The following is an 11,902-nucleotide window of genomic DNA, read 5'->3' as shown; positions in this document are numbered from 1 at the left end:
ATGGATCTTCTCAATATTTGACTACTTTTTCTCTGGATTGATCTTTACAGACCGCCTGGAGAGTATACAGACATCTAGATGTACATATTTATAAAGGTAGCACAAGGCACAACACTTACTCGTGGATCCAATTCTGAAGTTGCTGGTCCAGCTATTTGTGGAGTGTGGATATTTTGAGGCAGCTAAGGAAGGGTTTTAGGAGTCATGGTGCAGGGATTGCGAGGATCAGAAGTCTCCCCAGCAGGTATCATTCTGCTGCTGTTTCTGCGTCTTCACCTGGAAGGTAAGGAAAGGTTAACTTTTTAACAGGCCTTGGCAACTAGAGCAGTACATTACTTGCCAACAGCAACTATAAGTCCTGACAATTAAACTTAGCCTCCCATCCTTTCAAGGGTGATACATTGAGGGCCATTGAGCTGCATACAGCCAACACCTGTGATTTCAGTGCTTTGGGACTTTGATGATGTCAGTGCAATCAAAGAGTGCAGTTATCACACCTTTATTTCAATATATGAAGAAATTATCAAACACTGGAAGGCTCCATCTGGGGTCCTAGTAGGGGTGTGCGAAATTCACTTAATATAATTTTGTGTAATAGTAGAAAATTACAAGAAATTGAAAAAAATAAAAGGAATGCCAATCCGTCATTTTGCTCTAAATTATAGTGCTGAATGCAACTTCATGACTGTTTTGGACACGAGGAGGCATTTCACACTAAATAAATACTGTTAAAAAGACATCTGCGAACAACAGCTGCTCACGTTCTGTTCCTTTGCATTGTTCCAATGCTACCGAGATAGAATTATTTTCTCTAAAAAAATGATTCAATGTTGTATAAAGGCTAGATTTACTTAGTGAATCTTTCCACTTATGTGTGTGAAGCATCTGTGTAATTTTAATACAAAGTAAAGATTAGAAGTCGATGCTCGAGAAGAAAGGGATCTGGTAGCAGTAGGTTCAGACATAAGTTCCTATAACATGGAGGAAGGTTCCGCATGGTCGGGCGCCATAGAATGGTAAATGTTTGGACTGGACTAGTGGAGCCATAGTGGCATAACAAAACGTGAGCTCTCCCCCCTCCCCCCTGCCTGTGTACAGTGCGAAGGGGGCCCCTGGAGATCCAGGGGCTCTCGTACTGCATGGGCTTGGGGGCTAATCTTACACCACTGGTCTCAGCCAGATTATTTCTTATAGCAGTCTAGAGAATCTTTGGACTGGACTAGAGGAGCTGCAGTGGCGTAACAAAGCTTGAGGGGGCCCCTACAAAGTACATGGAAGCCCAGCCGACCCAGTCAGGACCTCTCCAGCCAGGGGGCCTCCGCCCATGCACAGTGCCAGAAGAGGCCCATGGAGCTCAAGGGCTCCCACACCATAGGGGCTGTGGGGGCTAATGTTACACCCCTGGGGAGCTGTTTATGCCTCAACCAGCTCCTATAGCAGTGTATAGGATGACTGCAGTCCTCCGCTTCCAGGCACCTGCACCAGTAATATCTGGAAATAGAGCTGGAACAGCAGGTTTTAGCTGCTTTTTAATGATTGATAGTGTGGCATTTTGTGATGTCAGGTACTTTGCATTACCACAGTCTGGGAGCACTTCCTGAGAAGGATTGCTTTAAGGATTTGTTTATCTGCGGGGCAGGGGTTTCTGACTGCTCCAATACCTAGCATGTGTCACAAATTACTGAGAGGACAACCACGTTTTAAGCTGCTTTCTAAAAGCTGTCAGCTTGTTCTGGCTTCGTAAATGAAAAGGAAGAGAGTTCCAATTGGTGGCCCCTGAGAGGCAAGGGGTCCAAAGCCTTGTTGGGATTGTTGTTATCTGAGGAACTGTGAGGGATTGAGCAGAGGATGGCCCTAAAGTTCCCGAGAGGAGCAGGAAGTGAGCAATTGTTTCTGCCGGGCCCAAATCCTAAAAACAATTACAAAGGCTTTTGAATAAAAAAAATGTCTCCACCGGAAGCCAGTGGGGCAAACACCGGTAATCTAAGATATATAGAGAGGGGGTGGAAGAGGAGGAAATGAGTAGCACAGCCCTGCATCATCCACAGATCAAAGCAACCAGGGCAGCCTCTGTGCCATGGCGTGGGCAAACCCAGGGCTCGAAAGCATGGAGAAGAGACTAATCAGAGCAGGAGCGGCCTGTGCAGGTAGGAGTAGTTGGCAATGTCAAAGGATGAATTGAGATGATGACACAAGACCCTTCCCGTATGTGGGGCTGTCTGGTGGAACAAGCTGGCTGAGCAGGGTTCATTGGAGAACCAGATGTATCCGGGGGCCCAGATGCATCTGGGGTGATGGAATGAAACAATAGAAGACAGTCAGCAGGAGCTGCTGAGCCCCGGCTGCTGATGGAGCTCAGGAGGATTATTTGGATCACAATTTGCTTGTTAAAATGCAAATTGCAGAATATTTTAGTTGGCTTTCTTAAATTGAGCTCTATAGATTTGTAACTCAAATTTATATTTATTCCTATTATTTGAGGAATATCCCTTGAGCCAAATGTTTTGTAAGGCCTTGCAGACATGGCTAATTAAAAAAAAAAGAGCTGGGGGGATCCTGCGTTCAGGGGTAGAAGTAACTTCAGGGGCATCTAATGCATATGAAGTTCCAATTATAATATATGACCTCTTACCTATAATTCCATCATTTTCTATGACAACAGAGCTCGCTTTGGCAGCAAGAGGTTGCCCAGCATCCTTTTCACCTTGCATGAGCAAAATATAAAGGTCATACAGGCGTCTCCATTTTTATATGTTGTGGTGAACATACGTGATGTGTCATTAGAAAAAGTAACAAGACATCTGCTGAAGGCAAACATAAGGCTGATGGTGGCCATAAGCAGAATGGATGGATGCAAAATGATTCGCGTTAGACGTAAGTTAGGTATATAGGTAGATGCCAAGGATTCGATTTCATCCAGATATTACAATCGCCCAGTAGTAAGAACCTACAGGAGTCAAGAATAAAGACAGACATGTAGCCTACAAAAACTTGTGAGGATGACGTTGGACAGTCAGGAAAGGGATTAACCAACACGCTTGAAATTGTAGAGAAGACTGTGAGGGAAAAGGAAAAAGATAAAGTGTCAGCCTGCGAGAATTGATCAGGCTCAAAAACATATTATTTACCTTCTTCCTAAAGTTCACTTTATTGGGTTGATCATAATGAAGTATTCTGTAACCTACAGGAACACCAGTGATCAGTGCTTAATTTGAGCCAGTGGTTTCTAGTGCTCGGCACTAGCATTTAATTGCCAACACCAACACTTATGACAGTCTGCCTAATGGTGGCGCTGTTCGTCTAATTTAGAGATGTGGATAACAGCAGTTGTTTATTCACTCAATAAACCTAAAAAAATGACTAATACCTGCCACCCAAGCCATTCTTATGAATTTCTAGAAATAGATGGAATTGCCACACTTGTAGGAGTGTGATAAAGTAGTTGTGTTGGTTCTGCTATTCACAGAGGTGGCAGGGGCAATGGGTGATTCAAGCTGCAGCGATATCCTGACGAAGGGCCCTGGCACTTATGTTTTTTACAAACTAAGCACTGAGTGAGATGACTTTGCTCAAAGTTCCAGTTATAAAAAAAGACACTTAGATCATATTTTCTAATAAAATAATGTGTGAATTTAGAGTTTTTCATAGGAGGATATATGTTGAATGAATAAATGAATAGAGAGACTTAGAAAGCACACGGCTACTACTAGAGCGTCCCTGTGCTAGACCCAGAAGGCAGGCGGACCAACTTAGTCTTTAAAAAAGTGGGTGTTCAGGCATTAAGAAGAGCCACCGCCATTTCAATTTAAATTCCAGTCGTTGTTAGTATTGTGTGTAACAGAATGGCACAGCTTACCCAGAATAATGCCTAGGTTACTTACCGGCAATCTTCATTACTCTGAGTCCCGGTCATCCCTGACACAGTCCTGGTTCCTGCCCTCCCACATGGAGGTGGGATTGATTATATTTTGCTTTCTGTTGTGTTTTCAATGTTTCCCCTTTATGGGATGGCTGGGTAACGGCGGCCATCTTGGGGTAATTGCTTTGTTGGCCAGGGAATATGTTCTGCAGTTTGAAGATAACATCTCATGTGTAAGGAGTGGGTCAGATGGATGAGGAGGAAATTGTATGTGAGTAGGCCAGCTGTGGAAGACATTTCTTTGAATAAGACCCTGTGTTGAGAGCCGATCCAGAATGGACGATGTTGAGGCAGTTTCCTGGCTTGCCTGTGGCCTGTTGATGGCATGCCTGCTGAGCGGTTACTCAGATGGGCAATTTAAATAATCCTCACTGAACATAGGTTTACCAATTAAAGCACTACCCCAAACATTACCACTAAATGACTGATGCCACCAGGAACAGACAAAGATTAGGCATTTGAAGCAGTAGGGTTTCTGGTTTTGCACTGGCCTCGTAAGATGTGTAGTTTTTAGTGAGGTAATCGCTGAGGATTCCTTCATTTCCCTATGAGGGTTGCACACCTGGGGGCATATCAACAACGAGGTGATAGAAAATTATCGCCGCTTTTGCGGCCGTTTTCGGCCGAAAAGAGGCGATAATATTATTGCCTAATTAGCAAGGTCACGCTAACGTGTGAAACCATGCTTTAGAGCATGAATTCCTAACTTCCAGCTTTGCATCTCTAATGAGATGCAAAGTGGGTGTTCATGACCTGACATGACAGGAGAAATGTCGCTAAGCGACATTTATCCTATCATCAAGCCCCACGCTATGAAGCATAGCGGCAGAAAAAGTAGCGATAACCCCTGTTATCGCTACTTTCCTTACGCCTGCTTCAGGACTGACTTAGCCATGATATCCTATGGAAGGTGGATATCATGCCTAAGTTTGTGAGTCCCTATCATCAAGCTAACGCCACGTTTCGTGAGATCATCGCTGGGTTTCCGGCGATAATCTCACGTTAGGCAGTTAGCGCTAGGATTTTTATCGCTGAGGAGATAAGCGTTGCTAATAGCACGCTATCTCAGCGATAAAAATCCACGTTAGCCGGCAATAATTATCCTAGCGCTAAGTGCGCTTAGCGATAATTATCGCCTGTTGTTGTTGATATGCCCCCTGGTTTGCTATTCTCCTTACAGATATAATGGACTCTAATGTTGAATCATGGCCACATGTAAGTTGCTCCTGACAACTGACCTACGTCCTAGGTCAATATTGGCATTGTCATCCGGGTGGAATGGGGTGCATGTCTTGAGTTCATGTGTAAAATGATCACCTTTTATTAATGCCAGACCCCTGACTCGGCTCTGGCTCGGCTCGCCTTGTAGATTGTGTTGATTCGCCCACTGGTATTCACTGACTGCACGTGGACCATAGGCCTGTATGATGTTCAGTTTAGAGAGAAAGATGCACCCGTAGTAGGGAAGAGAAAACCGAGGTTCAATCTGAACTAAAGGAGCGCTCAGAGGAGGACCCCCACGCAGACCCCCATGTCCAGCCCTACTCCCCCAACAAGAGACTCAGCCATCTCCAGAGCCTCCACTTGCCCTCCCATCTGACGGATAGTGCCCCAGCCTCCACCCGTTACACTCTCACCCTAACTAGAGCCACCTTTCTGCCCATCCTATGCACCTGTCCAGTGGTACCCTGTGGAGGGTCAGGCGGTGAGAAGCCAGAGTGGTATTCTAGGCGCTCTTCTAAAACAGCCAGCAAACTGTGCTGAGGTGACTAGTTAGGCGCTATCCCATGCCCTGACACTGGGAGCCGCGCTCCCTGGAACCCTGGAGCAGGGATGTGCTCCAGCTCACTGAAAACGAAAGCAGGGCTACCCAATTGGTACATAACACCAGGACTCTGTGCTGTCTAGAGATAAATGCACAGAGCTAGGAAATCCAGCCCTGCAAACTTGGGTTTACCCGAGAGAATGGTGCTGGGAATGTGCCCCAGCACAGGTACGTTGAGTCACGCCTTCCTCTTTATTAAGTTTTCTCACACGAGCCTAGAGGGCTCTTACTAGCCACGAGAGCTGGTGGCTGCCATCTCCTCATTACTCGAAGGCCCAGATTCACAAAGGTTTAGCTTCATGTTATTATTACTTTTGTACTGGTAACCCTGGGGCATATCATCAAGGGCTTTATCTACGCTTTTCTGGCTTTAAAAGCCAGAAAAGCGGAGATAAAACCAACGCCCTATCAGCAAGAGGGTGCTAACATGCGTATTCCCATGTTAGCACCCTTTTTCACTACGCCTACCTTTGTATCTCCAATGAGGTGCAAAGTGGGCGTTTTTAGTTTTTGGAGAAAACTGCTGTTTTCTCCAAAAACTAATGTCTGCTAAAATCCTGACTAAGCCACCCCTAACATTGGAGGTGGATTATGCAGATACGACCACAGGGTCGTATCAGCAAGGTTATCGCCCTTTTGCAGGGAACATCGCTGGGAAACCAGCGATGTTCCCTGCAAAACGGCGATAACATCGCTATCTCTGGAATCTTTATCACCCTGGAGCAGCGCGTTGAAGATAACGTGCTACCAGGGCGATAAAAAGCAGAGATAGCCAGCGATAAGAAAATTATCGCTAAGCACGGCCAGCAATATTTATCGCTGGCCGTTGCTGATATGGCCCCCTATTTGGGAATCAACATACCAGGGCTAATCTTTAGTAGCGTTAGCTTGTATGCAAAAATAACACAAAGCAGCGCATCAAGGGGGGTGACCCCATGCAACCATCCATGGGGGCATATCTACAAGGCGGCGATATAAAATTATCGCCACTTTTGCGGCCGTTTTCAGCTGAAAAGCGGCGATATTTTATCGCTATATTAGCAAGGTCACGCTATCGCGTGAAACCTTGCCTTTGCGCCTGAATTCCTAAAGCCCATTTTGCATCTCTAATGAAATGCAAAGTGGGCGTTCCTCCCCAGGATAACGGGAGAAATGTCGCTAGGCGGCATTTCTCCTATTATCAAGCCTCACGCAAAGCAGCATAGCGACAAGAAAAGTAGCGATAACCTCTGTTATCGCTACTTTCCTTACGCCTGCTTTGAAACTGACTTAGCCATGATATCCTATGTAAGGTGGATATCATGGCTAAGTATGTGAGGCCCTATCAGTAAGCTATCGCCAAACTTCATGTGATTATCGCTTGGTTTCCAGCAATAATCTCACGTTTGGCAGTTAGCGCTAGGATTTTTATCGCTTTTGAGATAAGCGCTGCTAATAGCACACTATCTCAGCGATAAAAATCCACACTAGCCGGCGATAATTATCCTAGCGCTAAGTGCGCTTAGCGATAATTATCGGCGGTTGTTGCTGATATGCCCCCATGTGTTTTTTACATTAAACTCTATCTACTAACATTAGAAGACAGGGTTTAGCTCACAATTTACCAAAGCTGTAAAGCAGGCATTAAAAGGATAAATGTTGACATTTCTCCTTGCTTTTCCGTACAAAGTAGGAAAAGCTTTGAAGTGTGTCTAAGCATAGTATTTTGTACTTTAAGGGAACCCTTCCTGTACAAAACCTATGCCAGACTCTGACACACACCTTCCTGCTACGGCGCTAATGTATGTGCGTATGTGCATGGTGCTCAGCAGTTGAAATCTACACCTGCACTAGAGAGATGAGCGGAGAGAGCCATATCTCTGCGAATGTCGTTCTCTGATTGTTGGTCTTGGCCCTTCTGGCAGGTTCCCCCCTAAACTTTTTGCAATTATCCTAGCCTTTCCCTATGTCGTGTAAGTGGTTTTAGGCCTCTAGGCGCTTTAACACTCTGTCCCAGTGTAAAGTGCGTGCGCTCTGTGTTACATTGAATGAGACTGACCTGCCCTCCCATAGAGGGATGCATGGGGAATGTGTGTGTCCATGGTAGTTCCTGATGCGTGGGGAATGCAGGGTCGAGTTTGGTATGGGCGAACTCGTGAGAGTGAATGCTGCGCGATGATGTGTGCGGCGTTACTGTGTCTAGTGTAGAAGTGGCACTTCTAGACGCTGGCATAAATATGAAGTGACTGTCTGCTTGGGATTGGCTGGTGTGCCGGCTCTAGGAGTCAGGATGGGTCTGCCCCAGTGGTGGATAGGGAGATTTACATCCAGAAGGGTGGGAGGAGTACACCTGGGACCTGAATAGGGCTGGGCTTTCCCCACACAATGCTGGCTCCGCTCCCTGTGGTGCGACTGATGTCCCTGGCCTGTCCTGTGAATAGGGAGAGGGGCTGAGCAAAACAAAGTGCTCAGGAACAAGTTGCATCTGGTTCGCCCCTTCCCTGTACCTTGAGAACAAAGGAAATGTGTACATAAAAAGGGGCTGTGACCCCATGTAAAATATTCTTCTTCTGATCCTAACTGGAGGGGGGGGGCCTGCTGCTGCTGCTGGGCGCCAGGAGAGACCGCCAATGGGGACTGCCTCCCTGCCTGGAGGGCCCTGTGAGCTGGCCCCTGGGCCCAGCCCTTGCCCCCCTGCCTCCTGAAAGACTTTGTTCCTAAAGCCTTGCCTTATCTGGGGGAGAAGCGCTGTGTTTTTGGACTAAGGAGCGCCTTCGTTGTGAACAGCAGCGCTGAGCTGCGATAATTTCTGAGGAAACCCAGACGTAGGGATTCCCCCGCTTTTTGCCCTTGATTTATAGCGGGTGCCCACCCCGCATTGCGGTGCTCGTTGGCGGGTGCCCACCCCGCTTATTTCATCATATTTAACCTTAAAACGAAGGCGGGAGCCCACCCCGCGCTTCGGTGGAAGAAGAAGGAAAAATCCCCGCTGCAGCCCGGTCCGGACAGGAAGCCAGGCAACCTGTGTGAGGACGTGGGCGGGGCTTAACCCGGAAGCGGATGGGAGCCTACCCCGCGCTCCGGTGATCGCCGACGAGACGGAAGCACACGGGAGCCCACCCCGCGCTTCGGACCCGAGAAGAGGCTGAGAAGCGTGGCTGCAGTTGTGGAGGGTGGGAGCCCACCCCGCCTCACTGCCTGGAGCCTCGCCAGTTTACCCGTGAAGTCCCGGTCCCAGAAGAGGGACCGGGTGAAGAGGGCTCCAGCAGGCAGTGCACGCACGAGGAGCAGCGCCTGAGAGGAATCCCCGCTTCGGTCCGGTGAGTGGAGGCTGCCTCGAGGAGAAAGGCACATTGTCGGTGCTCGCAGCTGCCCCACTTGTCAGAGGGCAGCTGCAACACGTGGGCTCAGTTTTGGATTCCCTTTCGAGTCCGAGAGCGGGACTCCATCGTTGGGGGCATTATTCTTTCAGAGCTAGAGGGCCGCTCCATCGTTGGGGGCATTATTCTTTTAGAGCCCAGAGGGGCTCCACCGAAAGGGGCATTCTTAGTCTAGAGCCCAGAGAGGCTCCAACGTTTGGGGGACACGTCTATTCCCCGAGCCTAGGTGGCTCCAGCGCTGTGTAGTGTTTGTTCAGAGCCTGTGTGCTCCAACGGGGGTCATAGTTGGTTAAAGGGCCAGTGAGAGCCCAGGCCTCCTTTTAGACATTGTTAACTCACACAGCTGCCCAGCAAGTAGTGGGCAGCTGCAACGTTTAGGCCTGATCTTTTGCGCCTTCTGCCTTGGCTGCCTGCGCAGCCCAGCCCTGACATTTTGGACAAGGGGCGTTTGAGCCCCTGAGAGGCCAAGTTGGCCTGGGGACAGTTTTCCTGTGTTGTGCCCTCACCTAGGGTACATGGTTATTCTTGCGTGTGTACTCTTGCGCCATGTGCATTGCCTTTATGCTTATTTTTTTCCTAACTGTCTATGCGTAGGAGATTGTTTTTCTAGTAGAAATTATGCTAGTGAGTTCATGGTTCCCTGCGTGATATATGCCTAAGGTGTTTAGGATTGCGTAGGGTGTACTTGCCATTTACCCGTGGTTACTGGTTGTGCGCTACATTTATTATTTGTTCTACATTTCTACATTTACAATTTGGTGATTTGTGCTAATTCAGACAGTGGTCCATGTGGCCCTGTCTTGTGTAAATAGTCCCCTGTAAATTCTGCCAGTGCCAGTGGGCACAGTGTAAATTATGTGATTATCATCTAATGTGTTTATTATAATACAAAGGCTATTTTTATATATATCCTTGTGTGGAGTTCCTTTTGTGGCGGGCCTAGGGTGTTGTTGCTGTGTGCGCGCGCAAACGCTTTACACATTGCCTCCGGGATAAGCCTGACTGCTCGTGCCAAGCTACCAAGGGGGGGAGCAGGGGTTATCTTTGGCGTGTAACTCCCCAGCCCTGACTTAGAGTGGTGGTTCCTGCCTGGCTTTGGCGCCAGCCCTAGCCACCCAGAAATCCCATTTCTAACACTGATGATCCCTCCCTGTTACGCAACGCAGTGCCGCCTCTTTGGGAGTTGCGCTGCATTCCATGACAGTTTTCAGAATTTGGCCCAAAATATGAAGCCTTTTTTTCACCATAAATCCCTGCCTTCCACTGCTTCAAGGGGTGAAGTCGTAGGTTTTGTAAACAGAGAACCATGGGCGCAGCTTCAAGGCAAAGAAAAGCAAAGGTGAAAAGACAAGGATAGCGCAATCTGGGGTTTGAAGAAAAACTTGCAGTAATTAAATTTTGTCCTGTGTATGTGCAGATATTTTGTGGATGTGGGTGAAGAATTCTGCTCCACCAGCAGAGTTTTGCCAACTCCATGCTCCACGGAGCAGAGTGTTTTTTTTTCTAGAGCTCAGCTCGCCAATGTTAAGTTTGTGAGACCTCGAGTGAAAAAATCACGCGCTAGACCTCCTCCCGGCAAGATTTATCAGTGTGGGCGGTCACGGCAGGTCACAACGGCGTGCCTTGACAAACCTGCTGCTCACCTTGAGGAACCTGCAGTTCGAGTAGAATGTCTACTCGAGCGACAGAAAGCGGCAGCGCACTCCGGCGTGATGCAGAGTTCCATTCACGCTGATTTGACAGTGCAAGCAGCAAGACTTAATAGACTCCACTGCTGGTGGAAATCCGCAGAGCGATGCAGAGTTTTCGAGGCACTTTGTGGAGTTCCATGGAGTAGAACTCAGCGAACTCTGCCCAGGCCTAATATTCTGTTCTTTTGTGCACTTCTAAAGTCTTTGATATTTGAAGGAAAACAGCACTGCAAGAAGCCGAACCGGGGCTGTGTGAACATCTGCACTCTGAATAAAAACTATGTCCTTTTATAAACCTCCTCGTGATATATTTTCAAGGCTTCTAAATGCCATAATATCAGGACTGCAAGGTCAATGATAAAGCCAAGAGGCGTGTTGCGGCTTTGAGAAAAATCAGCAGTATTTGAAAATCTGCAGTATTTGTGACTGGTCGGTGCCGCTAGAAGGCCCATGAGATCGGGGCAGTCAGTCTGCGGCAGGTCGTTTTCAGACAGGTGACGGACTGCGCCCCAGCCCTGCTTACCTCCAAGGGGCCGCGGACAGGTGAGAATTAATTGAATTTGACTAGCGCCCTGAAAGAGACATTAATGACTGACCCTGCCCAGCCCAGAGGCCCTGGATCGTCAAGCGTTCTCCAAATTCACTTAAAGTCATAATATGTGAGTGACAGACTATCCCAGTCCTACTGGCCACATAGAGACTCTTTCTTTGGACTTTTCTCCTGATCCCATAAACCTTCCATAGAGACTGACTCAGCCCCGCCCCATTACGGAGGCACTGGTCTTCCAGAAGTTTCCTGATTTCACACCTGTATCAAAGTCTAGCATTTGATTTACTCCTTCCAGTTACTCCTGCCCTGCAATAGTCACGCAGAGCTGCCAAGAACTTGAGGGCCATGCGTGAGCAAGTCATGCATACAAGATGGCAGGCGTGCCTACACACTTTCCAACCCTGATGCTGAGCTGACAAATACCCCACAAAATGTGTGATACCTTCATTCACTCCAGACTTCTTTACGAACAGCACAGTGCTTGTTAGAAACGGTAGCCCATTCTGCCATCGGAAAACTAAAAACTTCAAGTCCCAGAATGCAAGGTGCTGTTGGCTA

The sequence above is a fragment of the Triturus cristatus genome, chromosome 1_1 (assembly GCF_964204655.1).
Source record: "Triturus cristatus chromosome 1_1, aTriCri1.1, whole genome shotgun sequence".
Classification (NCBI taxonomy): Eukaryota; Metazoa; Chordata; class Amphibia; order Caudata; family Salamandridae; genus Triturus; species Triturus cristatus.
This window is presented reverse-complemented; position numbering follows the sequence as displayed.